Genomic DNA, 13,750 nt, shown 5'->3' on the forward strand with positions numbered 1-13,750 from the left:
TCATTTTGGTGAATCACATTAGTTTCTGAAAGGAAAGTAAACCACAAATAGAAATGCTGGGTAGCTTGTTTGATCCTATTCATAATTGCAAGTGTAATCCAAACAAATCACATAAAGCAACTGAAATCAATTTGCAACTAACAAGTTAAACTCACAAGTAAATGAGCTCCTATTATGGGAAAAAATACTTCCAAAAATGCAGGACTCATAAGCTTTTACAGCATATTCTAAATTCATTAGAAGAGGTTGTAAAGGAGCCCCTGCGTCAGATAGTACTCTGCTATGTAGCATCTCACAGTGAGATTAATTAAGGATACTTGTAAAAAGAGAAATATGACACACATATTGTAAAAGGGGAAAAGATGATTGCCATAAGATCCAAACCATAAGAAGTCATAGAAGGGAAAAAGAGCCACTACTTCAACTATTTGCAATTCTAAAAGCCTCACACAGTGTCTTCCTACCTACAAAAGAAATTAGTTCATTGAGTTAACAATTCCTGATGTCTGTCACTAATAACCTAACTAACACAACACTAACACATACATCCTACCATAGACTGAAAATAAGAATTATCCTCCCACCATCAGTTCCTGCTAAGCACCACTGAAACAGCATTTGCGTCCAGACTATGCTGTAAAGACAATGCCCAGGGATTAGCTGTGTGCACCTGCCCTGCCATGAAGGTTTGGCTCATCAGCCTGAACACGATCACAGCAGTGATATCACTGAGTATCACACCAAACTGGCCAGGCATATTGTTTCATGAAAGAAAACTGAAATGTTCAAATGGAATTAAAAACATAGCAAAAATATAGGCATTCAGGAAATCAGTAGATACTAACTTTAGCAAACTATTTCAGTTGAAAAGTGAAACCTGTACCAAAGCTGCTTATCTGTATCACAGCATTTTCTTCAGTACTTGACAAGAAGCTTAGAGAAAAATAGAACTGATTTTCTCTTAATCGCTAAGTGGCTCAAGTTCAGGATTATTCCTATCTAAATATACTCCCCAATTACTAATCATAGAGGGACTAGAACTGGGAAATAGTTCCACTTAATACAAAAAATACAGAGGAAAAATCCTCTTGCCCAACCTCCTTCACTAAAGGAGATTGAAAAGAAATGTCAGGCCACTTCATGCAGTCAATTATTCAATAGTTTAAAAAAGCCCATGAATTGAAGTCCAAGAGTTCCAGCACAGGAATAACCAAAAAAATCCTACCCCACCACGCAAAACAAAGCAGAGTTACATGGTGCTCTGTTTATCTTGCTCCTAACAGTGATTCATTTCTTGTTTACGTAGTGCTCTTTGATGTGGCTTGCGGGTCCTGTTCGCAGCCTCTTCTCACAGCACTTACTGTAAATCAGCTCCGCAGGGCTGCCCCGAGCGCTCGACCCGGCAGCCGCTGGACACGACCTGCGCTCGGAGCGGGCGGCTCAGGGCGCTGCTGGGAAGTGGCCATTAACCCACCGCACTGGGGCACTGCCTTCGGGCCGCTGAGCTGCGGCATCGGCAGCCACGAGAGCAGCCAGGCGAGCGGTGGGCGCTGCAGGGCAAGGCTCTCTGCCCCTGGGGAGCGCTCTGCACACGGCTGGCTCGGTTGCTGTGTGACACATGGGCAGGGAGAACTGTCCTGCCCAAGTGACACCCAGATGTCCCCCATTCATGGAATCACTCAATCATTTAGGTTGAAAAAGACCTCTCAGAACAACCAGCCCAACCATTAACCTAATTCTCTCAGTTTCACCACTGTCAATGTCTGACACCTCTTTTGCTGAAGAAATTTTTCCTTATATCCAATCTAAACCTCCCCAGGGGCAGCTTGAGGCCGTTTCTTCTGGTACTTTTGCTTTTTACCTGGGAGAATAGACTAACACCCCATTACTTTCAGGTAGCTGTAGAGAGCCATGAGATTCCCCCAGCCTCTTTTTCTCCAGGCTAAACACCCCCAGCTCCCTCAGCCTCTCCTCACAGGACCTTCAACAGCTCCCTTGTTCTCCTTTGGACACATTCAGATAATGCTTGGTGAATCTCTCAAATGCTACTCCCATGCTGAGATAAGCAATCCCCATAATTATACAGGCAGAAGAACACATTAAGAATACAGAGAACAGAAAACACGCTGGTTTTCCAATTACACACTGTGTGACACTGCTTTGTTCAGTACAAAGATTTATAAATGCTACAATCCAGGGTTCAAACTGACCATCTGTCTGAGTTCAAAGTGGCTGAGAAAATGCTTCTTGAATAAATTCTGAATTTGGGGATCCTTCTCTGCACAGAACTCAAAAATAGCATATTTTCTGGGACAAGGTAGGACTCCAATCCCTACACTGCCTTCAAACGTGCTGGAAACTCTGGAAAACCAGAATATTGAGAATTCACTGTCAGCTGCAAAACCTGCCTATGAAGCCAGGTGATGGCTAACCATGATTCACACGTGTGCTTCACCACTCTGCACTTACCCTGCTTCAGTGCTGAAGAGCTTTACTCTCCTCTAGAGCTGCTGTGCACCTCTGCCAGCAGGACAGATGGGCACCTCCCAGTGAAACTCACCAGCTACTTAGCATGATCATCAGGAACTGATTTGGCTTAAGACAAAGGGATTAACTCGATAGCTCTTTAACTCAATAGCTTCCTTTCAAGCCTGTATTCTACTATATCAGATAGCAGATTTGGTCTATGAAAAATAAAAATAAAATAAATAAAAACACTCACAACAAAATAATAAAATCAGGTAAAGCTGGCATGAAGCATCCTTTCCTCTGGACAGAAAAATGAGAGAAAAGCTTCATCTTTCTGCCCAGATGTCCTTTTCTTGTTATTCCTGCTGGAATATTTTCCAAGAATTTCTACTCATCAAGTTTTCTGCAATCCACATAATGGAATTTCTCTTGGAAGGTATTTCACTGATTAGTAGGATTTTTCTCCATTAGCTAACATACTGTTAGATTCAAGTTGAACTAACACATTTGGATGCTTCCTATTCAATCACACAGATAAAGATGAATATAAAAACATTGACAGTATTCAAGAGCCAAGAAAAACCAGTTCTTTGGGATCTCTACTTTTCTCCACTGATTAACAAGTAAAGGATAACATGGCCTTTTCACTTACATGACTATGGCTATATTCTAAGTCTTTAGGATGATTTAGTACATTATTCATTCATCTTGTATCATGTAGTGGAAATTTAATTTTATTCCAGTGGGTAATGAAATTCAATATTTCAAAAATATAACTACCATCATATTACATAACTGCACAGTTCTGAGCATCAACAGCAGGCAGAAAGTGATGAGATCTTTCAGCTAAAATATAGTCATAACTGTTCAATATTGCTACCTAGAATGCCTGAGTGCTCATTAAGTCTGCATGTTTTAAATAATTACTCATGCACATAGATGATACGAAGTCCAGGGATTGCTGTCTTGGAGGGGAAAAAAGTAATCATACCAAACCTAGAGAATTTGTGATCTAATGAAAACCAAAAGAGAGATGTCATGAACTTGAAAAATCATATCATTATACTTCTGACACCATTTTTGTTTTTACTTACAAGGATACTCAGGATATATCAGAAAGACTAAAAGGGAAAGAAGATGTCTCTCTTTTTTCAGCCCAGGTCTTCTATCTTGCACATTTGACAGTAAATTTGTGTTCACTGTTTTCCCCTGAACAGCCAGTTCTGGGTATTACTTTTATTTGGAGAGCTCTTGAAAGATAATAAAAATTACTGGAAGTTACCATCACAGTTGACACAGGACTTAGACACAGCTGAAATACTTAAATATTCTTTAATATCTCTCTTTTTAAATGGAATAAAATTAAAAGTTGCTTTAATTCAGCTTTAAATTAATTGGATAGTAACTGTCTTGAAATATAAATTGTTCTTTCCAGAAGCACAAAGAGAAGTTAAATGCAGAAACATTATTTTTCTGCCGATCTGCTTACTTCCTCCTTCAACAAAGCCCCCAAGACTTTCATAAAAAGACAATTACTGGATACTCTTAGAAGCAGCTTAGCCAGAAGCAATGTTGATGAAAGAACGTAATAAACTTGCCAGGTTCCAGAAACAAACCTATATGCACATGGATCTTTTAACCAGATTTCCTTTTTAATCAAGAAAATTGCCAAGAAGGTCAGCTTAAGATTCTTGAAAGACACAGCACTTTGTAGATCTTCTCCCAAGAGAGATGCTTTGACTTTTCCATTCAAACTATCTCCCCAGGAGTGCCAGACTAAATGACATGCCCAACATCCTCTTAGGGGAAGAGGCAGAGGTCCTCCAAAAAATAATTCACAGGACCAAAACCAATCCCTTTCTTAATCTGTGGAGGAAGCTGCAGTAACTTGTGACTGAGCAAAAGAGGACAGAATTTTTGTCTAAATGTCTTTTTTTCCTTTTTGCCCTGCTCTGAGGCACACAAAGAGTAAAGTGTACTGAGAAAACTGCCTCCAGTCTGCTAACTCATCTGAATTCACTGCTGGGAAATTACAGCTAGCAACTTCTAGAAACTGGACTCAGATGTTTTAAGGTAAAGCTAAAAATTACTGCACTGAAATTTGACAAGGATGCTGCTGCACAGGAAAGGGAGGAAAAAAGTAAAGAACGTGCGCATGCATCTCCAGTCTGCTTTGGACTCAAACCTGGTGACTCAGCTCAGATGTTAAACATCAGCTCAGATTACAAAACCACCATATAATTTAGACTGGCTGAAAATCTACCCTAAGGGAAAAAACATATAGTTCAGCATAAATATATACTTTAAGAAAACATGCAATACACTATTTGGCCAGAGAATAGCTCAGTTAATTTAGAGTGTAACAGAATATCTATTTTCGACCCTTTCAATGGATTTTCACACAGTTCCTTTGCAGAGTCCTATACACTTTTGTATCAACCTGGAAACAAATGTCACTCTCACATGGCCTTAGCTGCTTGAGTAAACCTTCCATCTTCTACTGAACAAAGGCAGCCTCCTTACACCAAGCAGAAGTTACTGCTCAACCCTGTTATCAAGGCCAGCAGTCTGAAGGGCTGTGTATATTTCTGACACACCCTGCCCAGTAGCCCACTAGGCACTGCTGAGCTTTCAGTACAACTTACTGCATTATCAGGCAAAAGCTTCAGCATGGAGCAAGCTGGTACACAGCACACTGGGCACTAGTCAAAAGAGTGAAATATCATAAATATGTGCCCAGAGAATAGTGCACACATACAAAGCCATATGCATAGCCTGGCATCCTACAGTTACACCAGTTTTAGAGGGTACTTACTGATATACTTTGTTGTCAACGAAGAAAAATGTCCCATGTCCCTGCAATGCTGTCCCCACAGCTCAGGTGGAGTAAGGAAGCCCTAAAGCATTTCAAGCTAACTCAGCCACATGAACTATGGAGTTGAACACTGAGAGCCTGGATAACCTTCTGAAATTGGACTGAAGGGATTACAGAGGGCTCATATAATCCCTTCTGCTGCAGCTGCCAGGCTCTAAGATCCATCTGGTCTGCAGATGTGTCTTAGTATTGCTCTGCAGACATACAGGACAACGCCCAATGCCTAAAACTCATCCCTGTCTTTCACTGGAAGTAGATATGTAAGAACTGCACATAAATTTAAACATCCCAGATAAGCTCCTATTGTCTAGACTACTCACATAAGAAACAAAACTTGACTGGAAATTGTAGAGCAACTTCACAGCCAACAGACCATGCTCCATATGTATTATATGCCCCTCTTAACCTCCTCCTGGTGTGGCAACTACTTTAACCAAGTTCATTTATTTCAGTAATCTCACCTGCAGCAGCACTCCTCAGAGTGGAGACAGAGGCAGAGACTCGAGGTACAGCCATGTAGCCATTAAACCCAGCATATTGTGAACTATGGCCTCAGATCATTCACAACACAAAGGTATACTCTACACAAACTTTAAAACCAATCCCCACTGCCAGGGTTTGATCTTGAGTGTCCATGACACAGCCATATCTGCTGCTAGTTGCTGTTGATTGGCTGTCCTCAAGAATTTCTGTTCAAGTACTGATACAGCTGTTCTCAGTTTAGCCTTTTGATGCCAGGTCACACAATCCATCTCAAATACAGTCCTCTCCAAAAGTCTGCACTAGAAAGACAGATTATAATCTCCATGGGAAGCTACTTTGTCACAGGATGGGGAAATGAGAATTTAATTATTAATTATTTGACAGTTATTAAAAGCTGGTATATGTATATTTATATATGCAATAAGCATTTACATAAATTTATTTTAATTCAATTTTTAACTGGAAATCCATTCTATGCTGATGGAAATCTTTGGAATTTACAATGAATATGAATGAACGTTCATTGTCCCGCGCATCCAAGTCCAAATCCAATACAATCATTCCCATTTTCAAGCTTGTATGAGCTCAAATTTCTACCACATAAAATTGATTTCACTCAGTGAAATGGTAGCAAACTCCACAGCCCAGGTACATCTCTCACACTGAGAGATTCCCGTGTTACCAGGGAACACAGGAATGCTGTTTCTCTCAAAGCAGCACATGCTTCAATTCATCATGGTATTTATTCCGTTTTGTCACAAAAGAGTATTATCAACTTGAAAAAAGGCATTTCTTTGTGCAAAACATGTTATCAACTGACTGCAAATTCAAAAATTCAGTAACTGAAACTTCTTGGTAGACTAAAAGTAGAGTAAAAAAGAGTGCCCACTGGTCCACAGCTAAGCAATTTTCCTGATTCTCCATTTATTAAAGTTCCAGCCTGGTAAAATTGATCATAATGTGGGGGTAGAAGATGTTTAAAAAAGACTCAATTGGTCTCCTTAAAGAACAAAGCAAAATTAAAAACAAAACCAACCCAAGGCTTTGTGTACCTAAGTCTTATAAATAAACTGTAGACACAATCAGTAGATCAGGAAAACAGGAAACAATTATTTTTAAGAACTGACAAATTTTGCTGGAGTGAATTTAACTGTCTGTCAGTATAAATGTAAATTTCCATCCTTCTGCCCCTTTTACCCTTCTGATATTTCAATTTACATCATTTTGTCTGTTACAATCTCTCCCCACCCTCCCCACCTTCCCCCCCCAAAAAAAAGTCTGCATTTCCATAAAGATTTGAGGAGACTCTTTGGCTGAAATAAAACATCCGAACATTTCTGTTTGCCTACAGTTTCATGGAGTTTTTTGAATGAATGACACTACACTAAGGAGACATCTACCAAAGGCATCCCTGACACTAAGAGGAGAAGAACTGATAGTAAGCCCAGGTCAAAGACAATGCCTTTTGCTTGCTGACTGTCCAAAGTATGTCCTTAAGGAGGAGGTGCCATTACCAAAAACATGTCAATACTATGTTTCTCATATATACCTTTTTGAGTTCAACTTAGGGTGTCCAGTGTATAAAGTTAGAAATATTGCAGAGAATCAAATAGCTATGAAAGCAAACTTTGCAGAAGCTACAGAAAGTCCTAAAGATTTCCTCCTCCAGCAAACACCTGCTCTACATTCTTTAAATAATTTCCTTATAACCCACAGAAAAGGAGTCCAGAATAAGAAAAAAACCAAGCTGTTTGTCTGTATTAAACACATATGCTGATCTTCAGGCAGAAAGTCAGCAGGTCTGTATAAGATGATGTTGGTAATACCATCCTCTCTACTTACAGGATACATCACTTTTAATACTCAGCACACTTTGGCTCTAAAACAAAGCAGTTCTGTTGCTTGACAGCAACAGTTTTGTCTTTTATAAACCAGAAAATGTCAACATACAAACATTTCTTAGTCCAATAACTTGTTTTAAAGAATGAAGATTGCAATCTTAAGTCCTATTTCAGATTTTCCTCAAAATATGTTTTAGGCCAAACTTCACACTAGAACACTATGTCAGAACTCATATGCACCAACTGCTTTACTATTTTTTTGAGAACCCCAAAATAATTTTAAGGAAACATTTTAGCTGGATAATTCAAGAAACAGAATATTTCATCATTTCAGTAAAAAGAAGTCATATTGGTGTCTAGTTACTCTGCTCTAGATAAATTCTCTTCCACAACTGTGTGAGTCAGACCAACAGGTTATTAAGAGAAGATGCCTGCATTTGTTAAGGTGCAGCAAGACATCAGTAGGACACTCAGATATATTCTATGCCACTGAAATTTCCTCTCTCCTTAAGGCTAAACTACTGCAGGGCAATCACTGAAGCAGTCAGAGTTGAGGAGCTCCAAGGCTGTGCCATGGAACAGCTTTAGAGCACAGGGGCACACACTAAATTTCAGCTAGAAAGGAAGAGGGAAACCGATTGAAAAAACTTCCCCTATTTAACAGTTTGTTGATTTACAGTTTATAATCTGTAATGACACTCAAGAGAAGAGGAGTTAAGAGTCCTAAGGAGCACCACGATGACAACAGTGATACTCCTGGGGTACCACACACGCCACCACTGCCTGCAAGCACATCCCAGTGCACGCTTGGCTGTGTCTCTCTGTGTCCTGGAGATGAGAAAATGGTTTGTGCTAAAGCACTGAGGAGTTAGAGATACCAAAGGTATCACCAGCCGTGCCTTCGCTCTTTGCGAGTACATATTACAATTCATTATTTAGTTCAGTGAGCACTTGCTGTAATTTTTTCCTCCTTGCAGGATTATTGCTGCATTTGCTGCTTTCCTCGCTTTCTGCGGTAAATGAACCAGAAATCCTTGAGAATCTAAATGAACAATTAATGAAAAGACAACAATACAAAGTGGGCTATATAAAGAGGAGGCTTATTATGAATTAATACTTTTACTATTAAATATGCACGAGTTTTTAATAAGTAGAGCTAAAAATAGAGACGTGTATCACAGGATTTCTCAAGGCTGTACAATTTTCATTCATCTTCATCCTGTGAAGAAATGGACCAGTGCTGAAAGGACTCTCACTGCACAGTTTTGCATTGCTATCATTGGCCCTAATTCATCAATCCACAAAAACCCAGCCTTTGGGATCTTGGCATAAAGGATTCTGAAGACCTCCACCCTTTGCCTTAAGGTTTGGAAGAATGTACAGCAGTTTGCTCACCCATCTCCCAACAGGCACAGGGCTCTCAGCAGCCCAGTCCCCATCTGCAATTTGTGTTCAGAAAGAATCCATTTGTAAGACTCCTGCACTGGATAACAAACAGCAAACAGCAGCAGATGTAACCACTAGACTTCACAAAATGACCTGAAGTGACTACTTAAATCTTTACCTTTTCATCTTAATATTTCATTTTCGAGAATAAATGTATTCTCCTCATTCCTTTTGTCCCCCACCAAGAAAGAAACTCTAAAATTAAGCCAAAAGCATCAAATTTTCCGACTGGATTTTAACATTCATTTTTAACATCAAGTCATGTTACAGATACAAATGAACAATGGATTTTAATAAAGACTGCACTAGCTCTGGCTGAGGGTGCACACATTCAGGAACACATCACAATTCTATATAAATCCACCCCAGGGCGTAGGTGCTACAGCCCCAGGAAACGGAAGAAGATTGAAATCAGTGTTTATAAATACAGCCAAGAAATCCCAGCACACATACCACCAAATATATAAACAGAAGTTCAGACAATCTCATCTGGAGGCCTAAATTTCCTATCACTTATTTATGCTGGGGAATTTTTTTTTTTGTTAAGACAATTTGTGTTGTGCATTCATGTTTTTCAAATGACCTTGGTGTATTTAAACTTAAGGACTTGCTTTGACTGAGTTGAGTAAGGAGTACCCAGTTCTGTGTGACAAAAGGAAACAAAGAAATTGAAGCACGCTGCATCCTAGTACCATCTTAAATTACTCTGAAATCTGAATTTTAAAAATAATACTTATTTCATTTTGAATGTAATCTATTTTTCAACATGCAACTATAAAATGTAATTCAACCCACATCAGATTACATTCCTAATTAAAAAGCAAAATCAAACCACATTACAGCAGAGGTAATGTTCAGCTTTTTATGGATAAAGTTTTAAATCACGTACCTATTACCATTTTAATATTTTTTCTGGGGGTATAGTAAAAAGGTACAATAAAGTGATAGTGATTTTCAGTGAAATGTCCTTGCCTTGCTCTTTATGAAGACAATTTAGGATTTGAGCTTTGTTTGCATAGACATACAGCTACTTAAAACTAATAATTCAGACTAAAATTCACACGATTTACTGGAAACCCAGAATATTAAAAGTAAAGCATATGTCTTCCCCCCTTTCCCAGATTCAGCCTACTAAACACCCAAGATTTATCTTTATCTTTTCTTATGACAAATTATACTCATAATGATCAGAGACACCATTTTTTTTTTCAGATTTTTAACAAACAATCAGTCTTTTACCACAGAATCAGAAAAGAAAAAAAATTGACATATTTTGTTATTTTTGGTGTCCTTACTATTCACAAATACATTTTGGGATCAAACACATTGTCCTCCCTCCCATACCATCCAGGATGCAGTTGCTCAATAGTGCCTGTGCAAATCTCCTGGCTTAATGTCCACAAAATAGGACAAAATCCTTTGTAGGAGGAAAGAAGAAAAAACCAAACTGAAAATAGCAATATACAACTCGATCAGAATCCAATAACATAAACAAAAAAAAAGGGAAAAAGTAAAAAATAAACTATGCTGGTTTGTCGGTTTTTTCCTCATTAATGGAAATGTCCCTGCATTGTCCTGCATTTGGAAGTTGACTTCATGGGGTGACCTTCCCAAAAAACAAGATGCAATGCAGCTTTCTGGTTAGATAATGTCACTGCCTCTGTGTCAGCTCTCCACTTGTGCCAAATTACCACTGCCAACCTCTGTTGTAGGTTATTACTAAGCAGAATTAAAGAGAAATCACTCCAAACAAATACCCACGTACCGACTGGACTTGACAGTTTGCCAAAATTACAATGTCATTATTTGAAAATATATGAATGAAATCTCCTATCAACACTGCTGGCTAGCTGTTGGATTTCTATGTAGTTTGAGATTGCTCTGATTTTTTAAAATCATTTGCCTAATAAATTATATGAGCATACAATTACAGACAAATTACTGTTTATTACCACTAAATTGTTTTATCCCTGTGATGCAAGTACAGTAGCACAGTAATAAAAAACTTCAGGTTTAGGCAACCACCCTTTATGAGGTTTCAGAACAGCACTTTTAAGCTGTTTCTTTAAAATTGCAGCAGCAGCCCAATCAAGCAGAGGATGTTGTTGTTCTTCCCTAACAATCCTACACCTCCGCCACTCTGCAATGCAAACACAAACCTCAGATTAACACACACACAAATCTTATGGCTGCCAACACCAAAAGCTCGTGGAGCATGCTGGAACCGCAAAAGAATACCAGTTTTTAGAGAAGACAGTGGTATGATAGAAAAACACATTTTAAAATAATGTTGAACACAGAAGCTGAACTCTTCAGAAAAATCAAACACCATAAGAAGCAGAATAATTAGCTACTCTTGCTAATTGGTCACAACCAACGTCTGGTGACAACACAGGTCTGCTGTTGAAGTGGGGTAGTTTTACAGCCACTGAGAAAGCAGATCACTCATTTTTTCCAAAGGCTTCACTGGAATATCCCTATACACATCAGTGATGCCAACTGCAGTTGGAAAAACAGCAACTGCTGAAAACGGCTCAGCAAGTCTCTAATACTAACGTAATATAGCCTGTATTAGTTAACGTCAAAGTAATATCCCTGCTGGACATTGCAAAAGTTTTCAATCCAAGTGTCACAATACCGAGCCACTAATTTATCATCTCCCACTAGTACTGACTTTAAGAAATAAAGGCAAATATTTTTCAAGTTCTTAACACAATTACTTTAACTCCATTTCTCCTTGATCACAAAGGAGCACATATACCAGTGTTGCTGACATCCCATCAGATGCTGCATCTTGTCTAAAACAATAGAGCTGCAATTATAGAACATCCTATTCTCAAAAAACTTTCTAATATTTCTTATAAGAAAAAAATTGCTTTACAACTATATCCAACCTAACAGAGAGGTAAAAGCAGTTCCCACTGCAGCTGACCAGAAGTCATGACCAATCTGAGCAGATATACACAACACACACTCATGCCAACACCTTTCCATGAAAATAGCTTCTTAAACCCACTACTTTGCTTCTTGGTACTTTCTAGATAATTACCACCAAAAGTGCTGGGTTATCAAACCCCATCTGTACTGCAGTGGATTGGCAGTATAAATTTAGATCATCACTGTAATTGTGTATCTTCCTTAATACCTTACCTTAGAGCTGCAGTTCCTGAAGCAAATGACAATAGAAGACCTAGCAAAGGCACACTTAAGATGGTAGAGCATGCTTGTGACATTTAAGGGTTAAGATGAGTCAACTGATACTTCTGGTGCAAGGGAAAACCCCTAGGAAAACACTTCAAACTTTAATGCAAACTGGAAAATACTTATTTTAGAATAAAGACAAAGGACTGGCACACACAACAATAAGCAGTTTCAAAACTGAAGGATTCCACAACCGCACAAGATGAAATATTAAATTTACTTTCTCTGCTATGAATTTTTAGTGATGTAGCAAACCTCTCAGGTCCTGAACTACATCCAGCAGCAGCCAGAGGCTGCATATGCCTGGGTAAGGCAAGATGAAATGTACTCAGTCTGGAATTGTCCTCATCTCTCCCAGAGCACTGGCTACCAAGGTGAAGGAAAGCTGGTACTGATCTGCTGGAGTTCAGCTCTGACCAGCAGATGCACAGGGAGCAGAGGCTACACAAAAGCAAATCGATGGACTGTTAAAAAGTGTTAATAGCACACTTGGTGGTTGGAAAGAGTATTCTGCAGAGGGAGAAACGTGGTAATTAAAAGATCAGAAAATACTGCCACAGATCCATCAGGGAACGTTAATGCGGGTCAGAAAATTAAATAGTTCCCACATCATGGCACCAGCCTTTCAGAGTCAATCAGAAGCTGCAATTCTTTCATGTCATTCTTCTAAGAGTCCCACTTGTTCTCTGGTGTGCACAGAGAAGGAAGGGGGTCTCCAGACCCCAGTGGCTGAAAGGCACTGAGGTTTTATTCACTAACTACATGCTTGGACAAGCTTAGCAAGGGTCAGAGTATGCCATGGGCATCACATCTGAACCAGCATCCAGCTTTGATGGATATTCTAAGAAATGTATGATGAGGCTCTTCGTTGATTGGTTTGTATTTATTTTTTAATCAGGCAAGCCTACTGGAAATTTAAGCCACCAGGACAGCACCTTCTGCTACCTACAGGCTACTGGGAGGATTTAATCAAGAATGCATGATGTAACAAGCACTGAAATTCCTGGAGATTACAGAATGCTGCAGAGGGTGTCACAGGGTGTCAAACAGCCAGGCAACAGAAATAAAGTGATTTAAGCATATGAGACCAGAAAAGCACTAGTGAAAAATACACGACTCCCTAATGCTAAAAAGTATAATTTTGGATATTGTCTATATTTAGTGAGCAATAACCAAACAGATCCAAATATAACAGGAGCTTTTACAGCTGTCTCATAATCTACATACAGACTGAGGATACTTTTCTGTGCTAAGGCACAAATATGCCTTCCAGTTATGTTTGGTGGAGCACACAGTACAATGCAATTCAACATTATCCAGAAACAGTGCAGCCAGTGAAATATCATTCCCGAAGTTCCAATTGCAGCCAGAGGGTCCCAACATTTAGTGGGTCAACTCAAGCACACACACAAACATCTGCTGACCAGGTAAAGGC

General features: G+C 39.1%; 1 protein-coding gene across 5 annotated transcripts in view; it reads right to left on the bottom strand.

Annotated features, from left to right (window-relative positions):
* Positions 1 to 13,750, bottom strand: part of HECW2 (HECT, C2 and WW domain containing E3 ubiquitin protein ligase 2) — a 172,333-nt gene that overhangs the window by 103,798 nt on the left and 54,785 nt on the right. Inside the window, exon 1 of one of the 5 annotated variants that reach the window (XM_085066074.1) lies at positions 5,285 to 5,770. The exons of the other annotated variants lie outside the window; for them this stretch is intronic. The gene's annotated coding sequence lies outside the window, so the exon portion shown is untranslated. Of the gene's footprint in view, positions 1 to 5,284; positions 5,771 to 13,750 lie in introns of those variants that run through there. 5 annotated transcript variants of the gene reach the window in all.

This window comes from Lichenostomus cassidix, chromosome 7 (assembly GCF_008360975.1).
Source record: "Lichenostomus cassidix isolate B80296 chromosome 7, HeHo_3.0, whole genome shotgun sequence".
NCBI classification, from domain to species: domain Eukaryota; kingdom Metazoa; phylum Chordata; class Aves; order Passeriformes; family Meliphagidae; genus Lichenostomus; species Lichenostomus cassidix.